The sequence below is a fragment of the Dasypus novemcinctus genome, chromosome 2 (genome assembly GCF_030445035.2).
Source record: "Dasypus novemcinctus isolate mDasNov1 chromosome 2, mDasNov1.1.hap2, whole genome shotgun sequence".
Taxonomy (NCBI): Eukaryota; Metazoa; Chordata; class Mammalia; order Cingulata; family Dasypodidae; genus Dasypus; species Dasypus novemcinctus.
Genome location: NC_080674.1, coordinates 75784993 through 75806074, shown reverse-complemented (window position 1 = coordinate 75806074; position 21082 = coordinate 75784993). Strand labels below are relative to the sequence as shown.

At 41.0% G+C, this 21082-nt stretch overlaps 1 protein-coding gene across 3 annotated transcripts in view; it reads left to right on the top strand.

Annotated features, from left to right (window-relative positions):
- The first annotated feature begins 463 nt into the window (after positions 1-463).
- GCNT4 (glucosaminyl (N-acetyl) transferase 4) overlaps positions 464-21082 on the top strand; it is a 42051-nt gene continuing 21432 nt past the window's right edge. Inside the window, exons 1-2 of one of the 3 annotated variants that reach the window (XR_001118299.3) lie at positions 667-1140; positions 1854-2559. The gene's annotated coding sequence lies outside the window, so the exon portion shown is untranslated. Of the gene's footprint in view, positions 1141-1853; positions 2560-21082 lie in introns of those variants that run through there. The other 2 variants (XM_023587279.3, XM_004447090.5) reach the window with 2 other exon arrangements.

The following is a 21082-nucleotide window of genomic DNA, read 5'->3' as shown; positions in this document are numbered from 1 at the left end:
TAGGATCCCAGGTTCTACCCTGCAGTTATCTGGCTCCCCATCTATTGGCCAAACATACAGCAGACCCTCAGTTGACATCGATTGAGGAAAGAACAAACCAACTGGGATTGATTTGCCTGCTATCCCTACCACCCCCTGCCCTGCAAGACAGGCCCTGGGAGCTTCTGGCTCCAGAGGACTGGGACGTCGCGGAAGACATCTGAAAATGCAGAAATGCAAGCATAGTATTGCATGTCAAAGAGCGTATTCACAAGACCTCGCCACTTAACGGGCGGTAAAGATATTGCCTGACTGGTTAAGTAGGTGTGTGCTTTCATTCAATTATTCAGTGAGCGAATTGGGACCGGATACCACGCCGGCACCACCGCCACCCTCACCCTGGCTTGAAGGTAAAGAGGAAGCTTTAGATCATCTATTTGGCATGCAAGTACTGAGTGAAAAACAACTTTGTACCTGACTTATTGGGTAAGAAGCTACACCCTCCCACGCTGCCCCTAAACGAGAATATTTTTTCTTCAGGCTGCGTGGGACATTGTCCTCGTTCTCCCAGTAAGGAATAAGAGTGAACGTGGCTTCTATCTCCGCAAGGCGAATCCTGTGGGACTGGAGCCTCGCAAAGCTCAGGGTTCGGGAGGAAGCAAGGAGTCGCCCATGTGAGTTTGCTTGGTCACCGCCCACTGACTTTCGGCAAGTCACAGAACTCTCCTGACCTGTGATTTCTTAAAGTGTTTAATGCAGAGAGGGAACAGAACCTAGATGATGCTCAGGGATGCGGCGGAGAGCCGGGCGGCTCGGCGGAGACCCCGGTGCGCTGCGCTGCGCCTTGGAACTTTGAAGCGCGAACCGGGAACCCGGGAGTGCAGGAGCAGGGAGCTCCCTCTGCGGTCCTCGGGGAGGCACGGCGGCGGTGCCCCTCCTTTTTCCACAACGTCACGGGGGCCGCTGAGCGCTCTCCCACCCCTGGCGGAGGGAGAGTAACTCCCTAGCAGAGCGCGCCGCGGAGGAGGAGGAGGGCGGGCGAGAGCGAGCAGGAACCGCCGCCGCAGAAGGGCCGGGAGCCGGGAGCCGAGCCCGCGGCCCCGCTGGGGCCACCTCTGCAGTCGCGGAGACCTCGGGTTCGGGGCTCCTTCATTCCCTTTCGTAAGTTGACCTGGCTCCGTAGGCAAGAGAGGAACGCCCCGGGTCAGGGTGCGGGGGCGTCCCGGGCTGGCGGGCGTGAGAGTCCTCTTTCAGCCTCTGGGTGGCCGGAACGCCCCTGCCTCTCTCTTTCTCCGGACATTCGCTTTCCCGCGGGGGAGAACTTCGGCCCCGCGTCCCTCTCGGGGTTGGCGCGGGGGTGTCGGCCCGGAGGAGCCATGTCGGGATGGCAGCTGAGTCCCGGCGCGGCTCCTCGCCCGCGGGCGGACGCCGGAAAGTTCCCTCAGGCCCCGTTAGGACAGGGCGGCTCCTCGGGTGTCAGAGCGAAGGTGTCCTAGCGAGACGCCGAGAGCGGGCTGCAGAGCCAGTCATCCCAGACTCTCCCGGCAGAGCCGGGCTGGAGCGGGCCGAGGGCCGGCAACGCGCATCTACACCCGGTTAAGTGGTGCGGAGGCAGCTCCCCAACGCGCCCTTTAGAAGGCGGCTACGGGCCCCTAAGGGCCCAGGGCCACCCAGACCCGCCCGAGCCGGTGAGGGGCGCTGAGGGGCGGGGTCCCCAAGGGACGCCAGCCGGCTTCTCCGCAGCCTTGGGCCACGCGGCACCCGGCGACGCTGCCAGAGACCCCTGGCCCGGGCGTCCGCCCCTGGGCGGGAGGACGCGAGCGGGCTTCAGGAGAGGGACGGGTACGAGTGAAATTTCTCTTAATGGTGTTTAGGGGATGGAAAGCTGCGGGACCGGCCTCCGGAACCGCGTCCTCCGCAGAGACGAGCTTCGGTGCTTTTCATGGTCAAGTTTTTCTGCCGCAGAGCGGGCCGGGATCCTCCGCTTGCGAAGTGACGCGCCAAGCCTGGCGGGCTGCGGGAAGGAGCCTCGGGCCGGGGTCTCGAGATCCGAGCCTGGAGGTCCAGAGTCTTAAGACCGTTTCTTTACATATGAAAACGGGATGAGGATTGGGAGCGAGGGGGTGTTTTGTAAATTTAAGAACTAAGCTTTCCGGATTGGGGGTGATTTTCGGAGTCGCGGTAGCCTCCCCTTGCTGAGCAGGAAGCTCGGAAGCGGTGTGATAGTGTTAGCCCGGGGCACTTCTTTTCCTCTTCTCGTCTTTAAAATTGAAGAGCCATTAAGAAGAAGATTAAGAGAGTTGGGGATAATGAGAGTTTGTTTACGTGTCCTGCATACTTTGGTAGACATAGAAGTCACCTTTTTTTTTCCTACTTTACATGCATAAAACATGGTCTTGTTATTAAACTATCAGCTTAAGGTATTCTGGAGCTTAACAGTCCCTTTCAACTTCTTTTGTTGATAGTTTCTTGAAGAAGTAAAATCTTTACAAGTAAATGATTTATTGCAAAGTATAATTCCTATGTTGCCTTCTAAGGATCCAATTCTCTGTAAGAAATGACCAATAAAGATGCTGTTGAATTGTCACCTAAGCCTCTAAGAGAGAAATAATAGCAAATGAAACCGGTCACGTGCCACCGAATGTCCTAAGGGGAAGAGTTTCCTGTGTTAATATTACTTGTACTCATTCTTTTGTGAGGTACAAAATTATTTACGATAATTTGCTAAATGCTACACCTTCTGCCCAGAGGTGGTTAGGGGTGAATGGCATAATTGGGCAATAAGTCAGACAAGGCACTTGACACCATGCTTAGAACTTTCAGGATAAGCCGGTGACACAAATCTGGTTTTGAAGGAATCTCAAAGGGGCATGGTAGGGGCAGGCAAAAACACACAGGACAACACCTCCTCCTGGCCCTCTCTTTTGGAGAGGGATCACTGGTTGAGAATATGATCCCTTGACCTGGGGCTTATCGTAGCACCACTTACTACAAGTATAACTGTATTGGCTTCAAAGGATTTCATTCTTAAGCTAGAAGGCTGGAGGAAAGCAATTAGATCGTAAAATTGTGTGATACAAGGTTGAAAAGGCAATTCACCAATCCAAATGTATGCCAGGCTGCGGGAGCACAGATGGTGTGCTGAGGTGCACCAAGTCTGAGGTGGCAGCAGGGGGGCCAGCACGGCATTCTTGGGGAAATTTAACTTGGACCTGAAGGATGAGTAGGAGCTGCATATACTAAATGGAGGAGAGAAAGGGGTTTTCTCACCCCCAGAGAATGGTATGACCTTAGGTTGAAGGAGGGCAAGAGCAGGGAGAGTTCAAGGAAAGGAGAGGTCCTTATGACCCTAGGGGAGAATGGCATCATGGGAGTCACCAGGTACCCAGGCCAAGTGATGCAAGGCCTTGTGGGCGATTTGTGGAATTGATTAATGGTGACAGTAACAGTTTTACACCTAAAAGTATCCTGATGAGATTTAAATTATAAATCTCAATTCTGGTTGCTGTGTGGAGGATGGTTTTGAGGAGCCTCTAAAGTAGACAGGACTGCCTTAGAGGTTAAGCCACCTGGTTGGTGGTCTAGACTTGAAGTGGTGGCAGTGGGGATGGCAAAAGTGGATGGATCCAAGGCAGACTCTTAAGCGACTTGGTGACCAGTTTTGTGTGGGGTGTGAGTTCAGAGTAACTCCCAGGTTTTGGGCTTCAGCAGTTGGATTGGAGGAGGAACAGTTTCCAGAAGGAAAGATCACATGTTTGATTTTGTTGAGTCTGAACTGCTTGCTTGCAAATCTCCCAAGTGGCTGCATAGAGAAAGCCACAGCTGGCCATCCTTAGGGGTGGTATTTGAAGCCTAGAGTGGATAGGAGTACCAGGCTGGGGGTGGTGGAGGTGGTGGTGACAGGGTTAGTATGCACGTGTAGACTAGGAGGACCTGGAACAGAGCTCCACTCTACTTGGGGTAGAGGGAGGAGCCAGGTATAGCTGGTGTGTGAATGAGCACTGAAGAGTGCTGCTGACAGGTCTGCAAGGTTGGGGAGGTGAGGACAGGCAGTGACCACCATTAACTCCCCAAAAACTTCTCCCCCAGTGAGGAGTGAGAGGTGGAATGAAAGGACATTTTTTGTTTTTTAAGACAGGAGAGAGCCATAAACATATTTGTATGTGAACAGAATGGAGTAAGTAGGAAAAAGTGGTTGACCATACCTAGCTGGAGCCCCCTCCCACACTTGGAGTATTAGGTCAAAAGCAATCTGATTATGATGGCCTTTTTGTATCACACTCAATTAGCAAGCCATCTACATCTTATGGAAACAGTATTTTGAAGCACATAATGACTTTGAAATTTGAATTTTTACTTCCCAGGTCAGGTAAGTTTAATGTTTAGGAGAAATATAGATGGAAATCCCGCAAATGAACTGCAGTGCGGTTAAAAGCAAAGGGGAGACCATCCAAGTCCCAGCTGGGGCTCTGCCCCTGCCTAGCTTATGACTTCACCCAGGTGTCTTGATTTTTGTCTCAGCTTCTTGGTCTCTGAAATGGCAGTAGTACCTCCCTCATGGGCTAATGTGAAGATTTAAAAGAGAGAAAACATGAACCATACTTATCATGGCACATCAGGAATCTCAGTAAGCATTAGTGCTGGTCATTTTATTATGACAATGTCCTGTCCATGATGTCATTTCCCTCACTTCCAGATGTAGAATCCAAGACCTAGAGAATTTCGAGAGCCTGTCCAAATCCATACAGCCAAACAGTGGCAAAGTTAAGGCCAAGATTCCATTTGCCTGCCTCATGGGTGTCAGAGGAAGGGGGTTTCTACATGACATCATCAACAGGTGTCAGGTGCTGGTTGTATGAAATTAACTGTGATAAAAAAGATCTGGTAGACATGCCAAAATCCTCAAGACAGAGGAATGAACAAACATAAGGGGGAATGCAACTGTAAACTAAAGTACAGTGGAAGAGCTTGTAAATTGATATAAAGGCAGTGGCCACCAGAGGTTCTAAAGGGAGGGAGAGGGAAGAATAGATATAACATGGGATATTTGGGGGGCATTAGAATTATTCTGCATGACATTGCAATGATGGATACAACTCATACATTTTGTCAAAATCTATAAAATTGTGCCATGCAGAGTATAAACCATAATGTAAACTTAGTAGCAAAGCTTCAAGATATGTTCATCAATTGTTAACAAATATATCACCCTAATGGAAGATGTTGTTAATAGGGGAAAGTGTGTGTGGGCAGAGAGAGGTTATATGGAAATCCCCTATATCTTCCCATAACATTTATGTAATCTAAACCGTGTTTTAAAAAAAAAGATCTGGTAGAAATCTAGAGGGTGAAGAAGCAAAGCAGATAACATTAATGTTGAGGCTCACAGATTTTTCCCAAGCAGTTTAGAGATGTGTGTTTTGTGTTAATTTGCATTGCTTTGCATGTCATTTCATATGCATTTCCATATACTGTAATTTTCCTATTGGGATCTAAAGGCCAAAGCTTAAAGTATAATATATAAGATAAAATTAAACAGGACTTAAATCCTAATAGGCCCCTGAAAACAGTGGGCTCAGTGTGGGCCAGAAAATGAAGCAGAAGCAGAAACAGAAATCTGCTTTATGAAGCTAAACTAATAAGAAACACTGAGGGTCAAAATGTAAAGGTCAAAACTAAAAAGTGAAAATTATATTAGCTACTGCTAATATGTGATTCAAAAACAGCATACTCTTAAATGACGTGTGGGGTATTAAATCCAATAAATTTTCCCTAATTTGGATTTACTGAGAAATAGGCCATTGTGAGGGTAAAATCTTAGTTAGAAATATGGAGTATTAAAAGACACACACAAACTAACTTTGTCACTTAGAGGAGTGGTTCTCAAAGTGCGGTTCATTGGACCCAGCTGCATCAGCATCATCTAGGAATTTGTTAGAAATGCAAATTCTGAGACCACCCAGATCTTCTGAATCAGAGCCTCTGGGAGTAGGGCCCAGCAATCTCTGTTTTAATAAGTCCTTTAAATATTTAGAACCAGCTTTCATTCCTTTCAAACTTTTGCTTCTTCAGACTCAACCTTCCCATTTCCCTCTAGGTTCTCATTGTGCTGCATAAACATCTTTGTATCGACTTCTGTCAATATACTGGTTGTGGGTGGTTCCTAGACACAAACCCACTCTTCAGGCGTGCCTTGGGCAGAGCAGAGCAGAGCATGGTTGTACCTTCCTCCATCCTAAGGTCTGAACTGATGAAAAGATGCTTTCTAGGATCCCTTTCAGGTCTAGCAGCTTGGCAACTCTGAGGTTTTCGTGCTATCCAAGACCATATTGTTTTGTTTTTGAATTTGTTTTGCTACTTTTTTTTTTTTTCCTTTTGGCAGTCTCATCTCATTGTGACTCACACCAAACATATGGTCAGCCAAAACTCTGAACAATCCTCTATAAATGCTCTTATTAAGCCACATTTCTCTGTCCAGTATAAATACAGCTGATTTTTTCGACCTAAGTGTTAGACTTTGTGTATATCTCTGTTAAATTTCATCTTACCCAAACCTGTTTGGGTCCAATTCCTGTCATCTTTCACATAAACCTAGTGTCACCTTTGTATATCCTCTGCCAGTGTGGCTGGCCCAAGGAAATAATAACAGTGTGAGCATCTTCACTAGCAGCCTTCTTCACAGTTAATAGTGCTCAATAACTTTTGAACTTTTACAATTCTTATGGGGCTAACATCAGAAAAATAGTGGACATGAGTCCACTAATTGCTTGCATTTAAATTATTTAAATTAGTTATTGTAAAGTACTCCCTCACATTGTTTCTCATCACCTATAACACACTGTCAGTAACTGTTTAACTACGATTGCTTCCCCCTCCCTGTTTCCCTATTTTATTTATACTATCAGCTTGATTTTTTTTTTTTGGAGGCACAGAGGTAAGTTTCAGCTTATTTATGATCAAATTGAAAAGATTTCAAACATTTTAAAATAGGAAACAAAAATTTGCCTTGTAATTTCTCTCAGCTTCACCCTCCCTCTAGCTGTAGAACTTGAGAGTTTTATGCTAAAGTCTAGATTTAGCCAAGAGACTCAGGCTATGTATTTTTTAAATGTAAAATTTTGCTCATATGTAGTTCCTATAAAAGTATAATTAAATAATATAATGGCGGAAAAATAAAAAGATTAAAAAGTCAAAAACAAAACTTTATAGCAGGAATCTGTCGGGGACTTGCAGGGAAGAAGCCAGAGTAGGAAGCTCCGGCACTCGGTCCTTCCACCAAAACTACCATTAAACTGGAATTGTCAGGAACTGTCTGAAACAACTATTTTGAAATACCAGAGGCCAGAAGAACACTATACAGCAACCAGAGAAGAGCAGGAGGAAGAGGCTGATATGTTAAAGAACTATAAATTGCTCTTTCATTGTGCAGCACCTACCAGTGCTAATCCCCCACTCTTGCAGCAGGCCACAACAGGGCCCAGTCCCTGCCGAGCTGCTGCCAACAGAAATGGACATGAATATCCTCTTCCCCAAGAACAGGGATTTGCACAGGCAGTCACTGATCACAGCATTTTTGTTTTATATACTTTTTATTTATTTTTAAAAGATACATGGATTATATAAAATGTTGCATAAAAAAATGTAGGGGATTCCCATATGCCCCCACTCCCTACACCTCTCACTTTTTCTACATTAGCACCTTCTTTCATTAGTGTGGTGCATTCAGTGCAATTGATGAACACATTTTGGAGCATTGCCACACAGCATGGATTAGAGTTTACGCTGTGGTTTATACTCTCTCCCATTCCCTCTATAGGTTATGGCAGGATATATAATGTCCTGTATCTGTCTTTGCAATGTCATTCAGGACAATTCCACCCAAAAACGCCCCCATATTACACTTATTTTTCCCTCTCCCTGACTTCAGCAACTCCAGTGGCCCCTGTCTCTACATGGTAGCAGTTTATATTATTGATGAATTCCAAAAAGAAATATTGGATTATGTTTATAAATTGGTCTTTTCCTCTGGGCATATAAGATTATATTGGATTCAGTAGGGCGTTGTCAGTACGGGCGTTGGGTACCCACCCCTTGGTGGGTGGGGACTCACAGATAAAAGGCATAGCAAAGGACAGAGTTAAGGGATTTTGATGTTGCAGTTTTGATGTTGGAGTTTGATGCTGAAGCCTTAAGCTGGAGCCCCAGGAAATAAGCCCACAGAGGAAAGAGAAGCAAGCCCCAGAAAGGGAGGAACCCAGGAAGCCTGAACCCTCACAGATGTCAGCAGCCATCTTACTCCTGCACATGAAAATAAACTTTGGTGAGGGAAGTAACTTATGCTTTATGACCTGGTGTTTGTAAATTCCTACCCCAAATAAATACCCTTTATACAAACTAAGCAATTTCTGGTATTTTGCACCAGCACCCCTTTGACTGACTAATACACACATCAATAATATTTCTTCCATTGCTAGAATCACAATAAGTCTGTAGTAGAATACCAGTAAGTCCACTCTAGTCCATATTATACTCACCACTCCTGAGGATTGTTGGATGATGATGCCTACTCCACCTCTAATTGAGAGGTAGCTTTCATCCCATATGGCTGATAGGTGGGACTCTCTTGCTTGTAGTTGTAGACTCTCTTGGTTCCTTGGTGTGGTGGTTGTCCATCCTCACCTCCTTCTTAGTTGTCCTGGGTAAGTCCAATGAACTGGAGAGTAGGTGTTGAAACCCAAGTGTGTGACAGAGTTGAACTCAGATGTGGTCACAGCTTTTGATTAGTGAATTTGGATCCCTGGGTCCTGGCTCTGAGAGCAGCTATTGTTTCAACCTGCCCTAGAAAAAAGCAGCAGGAGCCATTGTTTTAACCCCACCCTGGTCAAAGGCAGTGGCAGCCATTGATTCAACACCCCCCTCCCCCCCAATAAAGGGACAGAGGCCAATGCAGTGGAGATTTAAAGATGCAGGGCTTCTTCAGGACTGTGGGGGAAAGTTGCCTAAAGGGCTGCATTTGCTAGACAGTCCAGAAAAGCTCAGGTTGTGGAGCCATCTTTGAAGCTTTAGCTGCCCTTCCAGACCCCTCCCCAGGGCCCTTTGGAGCCAGTCAGCACTACCTTCGTGGGTCCCTGGTCCTGTTTTGTCTGGAAAAGATCGACTGTTTTGTCTGGAAAAGAAAGTACTCTCGAGGTACTTTCCCTCCTCCCAGAAATTGCCCTCCAGGCAAATGCAGCATAAACCAACATAAAGAGTTGAAAAACCCATTGAGGTGGACAGTCCGGGATGAAGATTCAGATACCCAGGAGAGGGAGGCTTGTCCCCTGAGTAACAGAGAGGACAACCAAACTCCTGTAAACAGTGAGACTCCAAAACAACTAACAAGCAAAAGCCCAAAATAAGACAGAGGACCAGTAAAACAGGGAAGATATTGCACACTGCATCCATCTAGAGCATTCAAGAAAATGTCTCCCTTATCACCAGCTGGTTACAAAACCAGGAAAGAGACATCTCTGGGAGTAAATCCCAGATTTAACACTTTAAAACAATTAAAATATCCAGTGTGCAGCAAAAGAGTACAAGACAAAGAAACAGGAAATTATGGCCCACCCAAAAGAACAGAATAAAAGTATAGAAAACATCAGTGAAGAAGATGAGAGTGTGAGCATTCTCATGAAAGAATAATATGAAAGTCCAAGTAAAGAGATAGAAATTTTTAAAAGGAACCAAACAGAACTACTGGAGTAAAAGAGTAAAGTAGAACCACTGGAGTAGAAACAAAAAATTTCCAGGAGGGTTTCAAGAGCAAAATGGAGCTGACAGAAGAAACAATCAGTGAACTTGAAGACAAGACACTTGAAATGAGTCGGGCTGAGGAGCAGAAAGGAAAAAAGAATTATTAAAAAGAAAAATAGCCTAAGAAATATTAAAAGGAAAAATAACCTAAGAAAGCTATGGGACACCATCAAGCTCAACAATGTGTTATGAGAGTCCCAGAAGGAAAAGAAGAGGAGAATGGGGCAGAAAGAATAGTCAGACAAATAATGACAGAGAACTTTCCAAAAATAGCAAAAGGCATGAATATGCACATCTGTGATAGTTAGGCTAATGTGTCAACTCAGCTGGGTAATGGTGCCCAGTTGTTTGTTCAAGGAAGCACTGGGCTAATTATAATACAAGGGCATTTCATGGACTTTAATGGTCAGAGGGTAGATTGCCTATATGACTGATTAGAGTACATCTACAGTCAACTGAGGAGATTGCTGTTAGCAATGAGTGACACCTCATCCAATCAGGTGAAGATCTTAAAAGGAAAAGTGATTTAAGTATTCAGAAAAAATTCCCATCTGTACTTCAGATAGCCAGCATCTTCTGGGGAACTCATCAAGGACCTTCACTGGAGTCTCTGGCTTGCAGTCTACCCTACAGAATTTGGACTTGTACATCCCCACAGTCACATGAGACATTTTTATAAAATCTCATAGTATTTACAGATATCTCTAAGGGTTGGGGACTGGGTGTGGACTCAATGCCCTAATCATAACTCAGACATGCCCAGGTACAGATCAGATTACAAGCATAATCCAATATACACAACAGCAGCTAAAAATATTTAAAAATCTAGGAATAAACCTACCCAAGGATGTAATGGACTTGTACACAGAAAACTACATAACATTGTTTTAAAAAATGAAAGAAGACCTAAATAAATGGAAGGACATTCTGTGTTCATGGATTGGAAGACTAAATATCATTAAGATGTCAATCCTACCCAAAGCAATTTATAGATTCAATGCAATTCCTATAAAAATTCCAACAGCCTTCATTGCCAAAATGGAAAAGCCAATCATTAGATTTATAATGGAAGGGTAAGAGGCTCCAAATAGTTAAAGCCATCTAGAAAAAGAAGAATGAAGTTGGAGGACTCACATGTCCTGATCTTAAAACTTATTACAAAGCCACAGTAATCAAAATAGCATGATACTGGCACAAAGACAAATATATAGACCAATGGAATATAATTGAGAGTTCAGAAATTAACCTCACATTTATTTCCAAATGATTTTTGATAAGGTGGCAAAGACCACTCACTTTGGAAAGAAGTGTCTCTTCAATAAATCATGCTGGGAAAGTGAATCTCCACTTATAAAAATAAAAGAGGAGGTCCCCTACCTCACACCATATACACAAAACAAGTCAAAATGGATCAAAGACCAAAATAGAAGAAAACATAGGGAAACATCCTCAGCATCTTTTGTTAGGCAGTGCTTTCTTAGACTTTATGCCCAAAGCACAAGGAAAAAAAGAAAAAATAGGTAAAATATTTTGTTCTTCAAAGGACTTTATCATGAAAGTAAGAGACAGCCTACACAATGGGACAAATTTTTGGAAATCACATATCCAATAAAAGATTACTATCCAGATTATATAAAGAAATCCTCCAACTTAACAACAAAAAGACAACCCAGTTAAAAATGGGCAGAAGTCTTGAATAGACATACAAATGGCCAGAAGCAAATGAAAAGATAACTCAAAATCATTACTCAGTAGGGAAATGCAAATCAAAACCACAGAGAGATACCACTTCACGCCTTTAGAATGGCTGCTATTAAAAAAATAAGAAGTGTTGGTGGGGAGTGGGTGTAACTCAGTAGTTTGAGCACCTGCTTTCCATGTACCAGGTTCTGGGTTCAATCCCTAGTACTTCCTAAAAAAAATTTTTTTTTAAAGTGATGGAGAGGATTCAGAAGTATAGGAACAGTCAATTCTGGCAATGTAAAACAGTACAACCCTTGTGGAAGACAGTCTGGCGGTTCCTCAGAAACTTAAGTATAGAACTACTATATGACCCCACAATCCCACTGGTAGGTATAGAAGAATTGAAGGCAGGGACTCGAACCAATATTTGCACACTGATGTTCATAGCATTATTTACAATTTCCAAAAGATGGAAGCAACCCAGGTGTCCATCAATTGATGAATGGATACATACAAGTTGGTATATACATACAATAGAATATTATTTAGCCATAAAAAGAATGAAGTCCTGATTTATGCGACATCATGGATGAACCTTGAAGTCCTCGACATCATGCTGAGTGAAATAAGCCAGACACAAAAGGACAAATATTGTATGATTTCACTGATTTGAAACTATCAGAATAAGCAAATTCATGGGCAAAATCTAGACTATAGTTACCAGAGGATGGGGTGGGCAGAGCAAATGGGAATTTAAGGCTTAAGGTGTTCAGGGGTTCTATTTGGAATGATGGAAATGGTTTGGTAATGGATGGTGGTGATGGTAGCACAACATTGTGAATGCAATTAACAGCACTGAAATATATATCTGACTATGATTGAAAGAGAAAATGTTAGATTTTATATATGGTAACAGAATTTAAAATTTTTCTTTAAAGATCCAGTGAACTACACTATACAAACTGTGATCTGTAATTTAAACTATGAACTTTAATAGTACAGTTGTAAAATTGTGCTATCATCAATTGTAACAAATTTTCCACACCAGTGCAAGGTGTAGCTGGTGGAGTGGTATATGGGAATCCTGCATTTTATGCACGATTGCTCTGTAAACCAACAGCTTCTTTAATAAAGGGGGGAAAACTTTTATAGCAATAATACTTTAGCATTGTTGCTAAATCATGAAAAAAGTGCCTGGTGATGATAGAGGTCCCTAAAATGCCTAGTAAATCCCCATGAATACTCCATAGTTCTAGGTCTCCTATTGCTTTTCTTTCCCCCCTATCCCCTGTCTGTTTTCTAGGTGCTTTTCTAATCTAGTTAAGAGAAGATGAGACAAGATTGTCCCTTTGGAGAAGGGCTTCTTGTCTGTGTTCAGACTTACACAGTTGGCTTTGTCTGCTCTTTTGATAGGTTAGGCTTGTTTCCAAAGGGTCTGTGAATCCTGGAGTTTCTCTCCGTCATCTAAAAGATGCAGGCAGCTCATGACGGAGCAGCTGGTTTACTCTGCAGCAGAAGGTAGGAAGTTCTGCCCAGGACCGGAAAGAACAGTGCCAAACATAGTTCCTGAACTTGGCAGTGTATCTTTTCTCTTCTTCCTTCTGCTTCTCTGCATTATTGTAGCATATTTGGAAGATTTGCACTGTTGCAATCCTTTCGCCACACCCCACATTCACCTGGGTGAAAAAGGGAGGACTCTCTACCCAGCCATCATCTCTCACCAGTTTCTGCCTTCCATTAGCCCTTCCAGTACCCATCCTGCTACTCTCTGGCAGACGGATTCAGAGAAACATGTTACCAGATAGTTTGGGAGAAAAAAATGGAATGATTCATGAGATAGACAAAACTTAAGTTGCACAGACTGGAATGTGAAAAAAATATTAGTAGGAATAAAATACCTGGCTTCCTTGGCAATATTAGCAAGTACCCCACTATTTATTTTCCTCTGTACTCATGCAGGCAGTAAGTACACTTTATAGTTGTATCTCCCAAAATCTAATACATTATCTGCCTGGCACATGGTAAGCACATGGTCAGTGTTTGCTGGATGAGTGGGATTGAATGGCAACTAACAGAAGGGGGCTGGAAAAAAGATATATAAGAATGAATATTTTTATGATCATTGACTAATTAATAAATATGGAACAATGAAAGAAATGTTATTTTTATAACAAGTAAGCCAGGTAATACTTGGAAATTTTAAGTTATAGAGAGAAGAAAGCAAGACACTAGACTTTAAAAGATTCCCTCTTGACCTTGAGAACTGTGGAAGCCTAGGACATAGCTTCTGTCCATCGTGCCACATGGAGTACCTTGGCTGCTGCCTCTTTAAGCTGGTCTCTAGGTGCAGTAATGGGTATGAAGCCCAGTCATTGTTTGCAGAAGATCCCCTATTCTACGACACCCGGTCCTCCCTCCCTAGTTGTTTGTTTAAATGCCTTTGCTAGTCTTTTTCCTGCCAGAATGTATCCAGTGCACTCGATCATTTAATCACCACAGTAACTATGAGTCCCTTGCTGTTGTCCCTCTTTCACAGATGAGGCAGTAGAAGGCTAAGCAGATTAATGGCAGCTTGTTAGTGGCAGTCAGGACTTAAATTCAGAAACATATGGCTTCAAATCCCAAGCATGTTGTGATGTACACAGAGGTAAAGCAGGAGGATAAGATGGAGGGGTCTAGTGTGTGGCAGGGAGAAGAGGAAAGAGGTCAGGCAGGGAGGTGAGGGAAGAGGGGTAGAGTCAGAAAGTAGCTCAAAACTACAAGTTTTACCATGTGTGGTACTGATACTTTTTCTTGAAAAGCTGGCTCCCTACTCCCGTTGTTTAATAAGCCCTCAAGAAGATAGCACACCTTCAAAGTTTTTCAGAGATATGTGGCCTACCCCTGCCTATGGAAAGAAACCATACACAGAGGAGGTTTGCTGTAGTGAACAGTGCTTACCTGAGGCATGGTGAGCAGACAGCACACACAGTTCTTGCCAACACTGGAGTTAATTTTGTAAATCTTGGGCTCCGCTTTCCTTCTGATGTTGACCTAAAGCCTCCATCTGCCTCTAAATACAGATGGATGAAAAGACACATAATTTTGCAAATCTTGACTATATGCAGGATTATACTGTTGTACAAGTAGACACTTTAACCTGATTTAAGTTTAAGCATAATTTTGGTCTTGGGTTGTGTGTGTGTTAAGCTTTACACTTTTCCTGTAGTTCTCTCTCGAAGTGTAAGGAGCTTAAACCTGTAAGGGCTTATTTTCTCATAAACAAGAATTCAGAGAGTGTATTTATTACTGCTTCTTCAATGGCTGGAGGGTGTTGGGGCTGAGATCTCTGATAGTTTCTTGCTTCCTTGTGGTCCCAAGATGGCTGCCAGAACTCTAGCCATTTGTGTTGGACTTTCAGACAGAAAAGTGGAAAAAGCAAAAAAAATGATGTGCCTCCCACCTAAATATCCCACATTGACTGCACCTCTGCAATTCAGGTTTGGAAAAAAGTCTTTTGGAGAGGCACATTTCTATCAACAACAGTATGGGGTTCTCTCAGTAAAGAAGAAAGAGGTGATGGAATTTGGAAAGAAACAGGTCATCTTTGCCAGAGTCATACACAAAATTCTTAGCTCTTGGGTCTGTTTCTGAACTCTTGATGCACTGATCTCTGTTCTGTCACCAGTACCACACTGGTTTAATGATTGTAACATTTTAACCTATTTGAAAATCTGAAGAGCTGGGTTTTTGCTTTTGCTTTTTATGCAGTTGATGTATAAGTTGTATAAGTTGATGCTTAGACATTTAGTAAGTTAAACGATCTTTTTTTTCCTTAACCTAAAACCTACGTTTTGAGACCAGTGCTCTTAAGGACAACCATTGCTAGAATGCATCCTTGTAGGAGATGCCAGCTGGCGAGCTTCCTGGAGTCATTTCTAGATTTGACATTTGGTAAGAGTTATTTACATAAAATCTCTCCTTTTGAAATTCCTATTTTGGCAGAATATTCCTGAGCACTGTACTGCAGATTAACTTAATTTTGAATTCCTGTGTCTTAATTTTATTGAGTATTTAAATACAAATAAGCTCTCTGGACAATATGTACATTTTAAACCAAGAAATACAGATCATTAGTGAAATAGCAAAGTTGTGCTAGAGTTGCCAGTCTTGAATCTTTTAGTGCAAGTACAGATGCATATTGAACTTTCCAGCTCAGCTCTCCACCATCTTGGCAGAACACAGAAAAGAAACAAACATCCTCTTCTGATTATTTAAATCTCAGTATGTCTAATCCATTCAGGGAGACTGTGGCCTGGCCTTTACCCATTTCTGAAGTTCTTATATTTATTTATCTTTATACATTTATTTATAAATGTACATTTTTAAAATATTTATTTATCTTTATACAACCTTCATAATGTAGTTAGGTACATTAAAGATTCTGCTTTAAATGCACATATAGAAACCTGAGTTCCTTGTGGGACCCATCCCTCTTCAGCTGCTATACAGCCTTTGAGGGATTAATTTTGGCCAATATGAAATACGGACTTAGCCATATAATATCAAAATAAATGCTTCCAGAAGTTTCCAGGGGCAGGGGAGGGAAATCATACCATTTAAAACTTGGGTAGGGAAAGTTTTCTTTCTAGAGCAATGAACACACATTTCAAAAATAAACAAGTGTTTTTCAATTCAGTTTTTCCTTTTTCACAGAAAATGAAGCCAAAATATTCTCATCCACTTTTTTTGTTGAGAGCACAAAACATAAAGTATATATTTTGTTTCTATATTGTGACCATTTACATGAGGAAAGCAGAGGAGAAAAGGAGAATCTAAGACAGAATTTAATCTTGTTGGTTGATAAACATTTAGAGGCAAAGATCTAATATATTGTTCAATCCTTTTTTGAGATTTTTTGTATCTAAAAAAAGGGAAACAGTTCATTTAAGCTGTTAGCGCAACTAAAATTTGAAGTCATGACTATTCTTGAAATTCACCCTTTTATTTTTCACAAATTGAAAAAAAAAAACCTTAATGTTTTGCTCCAGGATAAGGATACAAACTATTACAAAAGAAAAACTTTTCATTCAGTAGCATCATTTATGGCCCCTTAGACTTATTCCTAAAGACTTCTTGGCCTATAGCTTTGATGTTTACCCTGTGGACCAAATGAAATAAAGCCCAGAACTAAGTCTGGAATCTCCAAATGAGTATACCTATAAAAAGCTGGCTGAATTCTGTACTTTTGCACTATATTGCTAGAGCCTGGATTTTCAATGACCTTGACAGACAACCATCTGGTAAATATATTCTGATGTAGGTTACACATTTCCAGCATGACATTATACCATTCCATATTCTTCCCCAAACCTGAAAGGATCTAGCTGTAGAGATATAATTTGAAGAGGTGGATGATAGACTAATTTTCATTCTCAGCATTTTCATTTAGACCTTTATTCTCAAAATCTTGCTGATAAAGTAGATCTTTATTTAAAAAAAGCAATGACCTGATCTTTCCATTTGTAAATTGAAGCAAATTGCCTATAGTGAGAACTATCAACTATGATACCTTCTGCAAGGTCCTTTATTTCCTTGGTTAAATTTAATTCTAAATATTTGATTCTTTTAGTTGCTATTATAATGGATTTTGTCACTGATTTCTTTCCTCAGACTGTTCATAATTAGTGTATAGAAACACTGTTGATTTTTGCATATTAATCTTGTATCCTACCACTTTGCTGAACTCATCTATTAGTTCTAGTAGCTTTGCTGTGGATTTTTCAGGGTTTTCTGTTTTCAGCTTGAATCATATTATCAACAAATAGTGAAAGTTTTCTTTCTTTCTCTCCTATTTAGGTGCCTTTTATTTCTTTATCTAGCCTAATTGCTCTAGCTATAACTCCAGTACAATATTGAATAATAATGGTGACAGTGGGAACTCTTGTCTTATTCCTGATCTCAGAGGGAAAGTTTTCAGTCTTTCACCATTGAGAACAATACTAGCCATAGGTTTTTCATATATGCACTTTACCATGTTGAGAGAATTTCTATTTTTATCTATTGGAGTATTTTTATCAAGAAAAGATGCCATATTTTGTCAAACACTGTTTTTTGTATCAATCGAGAGGATCATGTGATTTTTTTCAATTTATCAATGTGGTTTATATACTAATTAATTGTCTTGTGTTGAACCACCTTTGTATAACTGGGATAAAACCTACTCGATGATGGTGTATAATTCTTTTAATGTGCTTTTGGATTTGGTTTGCAAGTCCTTTATTGAGGATTTTTGCATCTGTATTCATTAGAGATATTCGTCTGTAATTTTCTTTTTTCGTAGTATCACTATCTGGTTTTGGTATAAGGATGATTTTGGCTTCATAGAATGAGTTTTGAAGTGTTCTTTCCTGTTCAATTTTTTGGAAGAGCTTGAGCAAGATTGGTATTAGATCATCTTTGAATGATTAGTAGAATTCACTTGTGAAACCATCTGGTCCTGGGCTTTTCATCTTTGGGAGGTTTTTGATGACTGTTCTTTACTTGTGATTGGTTTGTTGAGGACTTCTATCTTCTAGATTGAGTGTAGGCTGTTCATTTGTTTCTAGGTATTTGTCCATCTCATCTACGTTGTCTAGGTATCCTCTTATGATCTCTTTTTTCTGTTAGGTCAGTGGTAAAGTCCCTCCTCTCATTTCTGATTTTATTTATTTGCATCTATTTTTCTTTGTCAGTCTAGCTAAGGGTTTGTTGACTTCATTAATCTCAAAGAACCAACTTTTGGTTTTGTCAATTTTCTCTATTGCTTTTTTTTGTTCTCAATTTCATATATTTCTGTTCTGATATTTACTATTTCTTTCCTTCAGCTTGGTTTGAGGTTAGTTTGTGTTGTGGGAAATTGGCTTACCTGTTCCTTATTGTAAATGTTAACACCTGTTCTTTTGTAGATGTTGCAGTTGTTAGATGTTGCAGTTGTTCACTATTGTAGATGATGTTGCAGTTTTGATAGCAAACAGCTCCTTGGTAGTTTCCAATAAATACGAGGTGGAAACTAGGGTCAAGGCTCTCAGTTCAGAAGCTGTGAGTCCCCTGGCCCCATCTTTATCTCCTCTCTTGTGTCTTTGTTTCTGTCCATTATTTCGTAAAGTTCTGCATTGCCTTCCCTTTGAGCCAACCTATCGCTGAGCTGGTTGCAGCAAGTTTGCTTTTTCTAGTTCCTCCAGGTGTGCAGTTAGGTCTTCAATTTTTTTCTCTTCATTTTTATTTTTAGCCGTGAGGGCTATAAGTTTCCCTCTCAGCACTGACTTTGCGGTGTCCCATAGGTTTTCATATGTTGTGTTCTCATTCATCTTAACATATTTACTAAATTGTCTTGCAATTTGTTCTTTGGTCCACTCAATATTTAAAAGTGCGTTGTTGTTTAATCTCTGTATATTTATGATTTCCCCTTTTTCTGTCCATAATTGATTTCCAACTTCATCCTGTTTTGATCAGAGTAAGTGTTTTGTATAATTTCAAAGTTCTAAATTTTTCAAGACCTCTTTTGTGACCCAATATCTAGCCTATCCTGGAGAAGGATACACAAGCCCTTGTAAAGAACATATATCCTGCTATTCTGGGGTATAATGGTCTATAAATCTGTTAAATCTAGTTCATTTATCATATTACCAAACTCTCTATTTCTTTATTTATTCTCTGTCCAGGTGTTCTGTCCAGTGCTGAGAGTGTTATATTGAAGTCTCCAACTATTATTGTGGAGACATCTATTTCACTTTTCAAATTTGACAGTGTGTGCCTCTTGTATCTTGGGGCACCCAGGTAAAATGAATGAATATTTATTACAGTTATTTCATCTTGGTGAATTACTCCTTTTATTATTATGTTATGACCTTCTTTGGCCCTTATAACAGTTTTGCATTGAAAATCTAATTTGTCTGATTTTAGTATCACTACTCCAGCTCTTTTTTGGTTACTATTTGTATGGAATACCTTTTTCCAACTTTTCACTTTCAACTTGGTTGTGTCCTTATGTCTGAGGTGAGTCTCTTGTTGGGAGCATATTGGAGGCTCATTTTTTTTTTTAATCCATTCTATCAGTCTGTGTCTTTTGATTGAAGAGCTCAAGCCATTAATATTCAATGTTAGTAGTGTAAAGACCTTACTTATTTCATTCATTTTATCCTTTGGCCTTTTGTTGTCATATCTTACCATTGTCTGTCTTATTAACCTTTAATTTACCCTTCCTAGTAATCTTCATTTCTACACTCTTCTCCAAGTCATTCACTCTTGTTGTTTCCTTTCAGTGAGAAGCACTCCCTTTAGTAACTCTTGTAATTCTGGTCTTTCTGTAACATATTCTCTCAGTTTTTGTTTTTCTGTGAAGACTTTAAACTCACCCTCATTTCCATATCCAGTTTTGCTGAATATGAAATTATTGGCTGGCATTTTTTCTCTTTCAGTAACTTAAATATATCATACCACTTTCTTCTTGCCTCCATGGTTTCTCATGAAAGGTCAGCACTTAATCTTATTGAGGTTGCCTTGTATGTGATACTTTGTTTTTCTCTTAGAACTTTTAGAATCCTCTCTTTATCACTTGAATTTGTCATTCTGAATAGTGGGTGTCTCAGAGTAGGTCTATTTGGTTATTCTGTTTGGAGAGCATTGCCCTGCTTGGATATTGATATTTATTTCTTTCATAAGGGTTGGGAACTTTTCAGTCATTATTTCCTCAAATATTCTTTCTGCCTGCCCCTCTTCCATTCTCTCTGCCTCCTGGGACACCAATAAAGCATATGTTTATGCATTTTTCATTGTCATTCAATTCCCTGACACCTTGTTCCATTTCTTCCATTCTTTTCCCTCTGTTATTTTCTTTTCCAGTTCAGATGTTCCATCCTCAACATGCTAATTCTGTCTTCCATCAACTTAAATCTGCTGTTATGTGCCTCTAATTTATTTTCAATCTCATCTATTGTGTCTTTCATTCCCATAATCTTTGTTTCTTTTATTTGCAGAATTTTGAATTGTTCTTTATGCTCACCCAGTGTCTTCTAAATATCATTAATCTCTTTAGTTATATTTTCCTTCAATTGTTTGAATTGATTTAGGAGATTTGTGTGAATGTTATTGATCAGTTGTCTTAAATCCTTTATTTCATCTGGATATTTTGTTTCTTCCTTTGGATGGATCATCTTTTCCTGTTTCTTACTATAGCTAGTGTATTAGTCAGGATTCTCTAGGGAAATAGAGTCAAGAGATATCTGTCAATAGTATGCGATTTTATAAGAGTCTCTCACAGTGCCATGGGGATGCACAAGTCCAGGTTCCACAGGCAGGCTGCAACCAGGGGCTCCAATGAGAGTCCAGTGAAGGTTCTTGATGAATTCTGGGAGATATTGGCTGTCCAAAGACAAGCTGGGAAATTCTCACTCAATGCTGGAATCACTTCCCATTTTAAGGCATTCAACTGGTTGGATAAAGTGTCACTCATTGCTGATGGCAATCTCCCTGATTTATGCAGTTGTAATCAGCTATCTATGATTTACTACTGCAATAAAGTGAACGGTGCCTAAAGTTCATAAATGCCCTTGTATTACAATTACCCAGTGCTTGCTTGACCAAACAACTGGACACAATTACCTGGCCA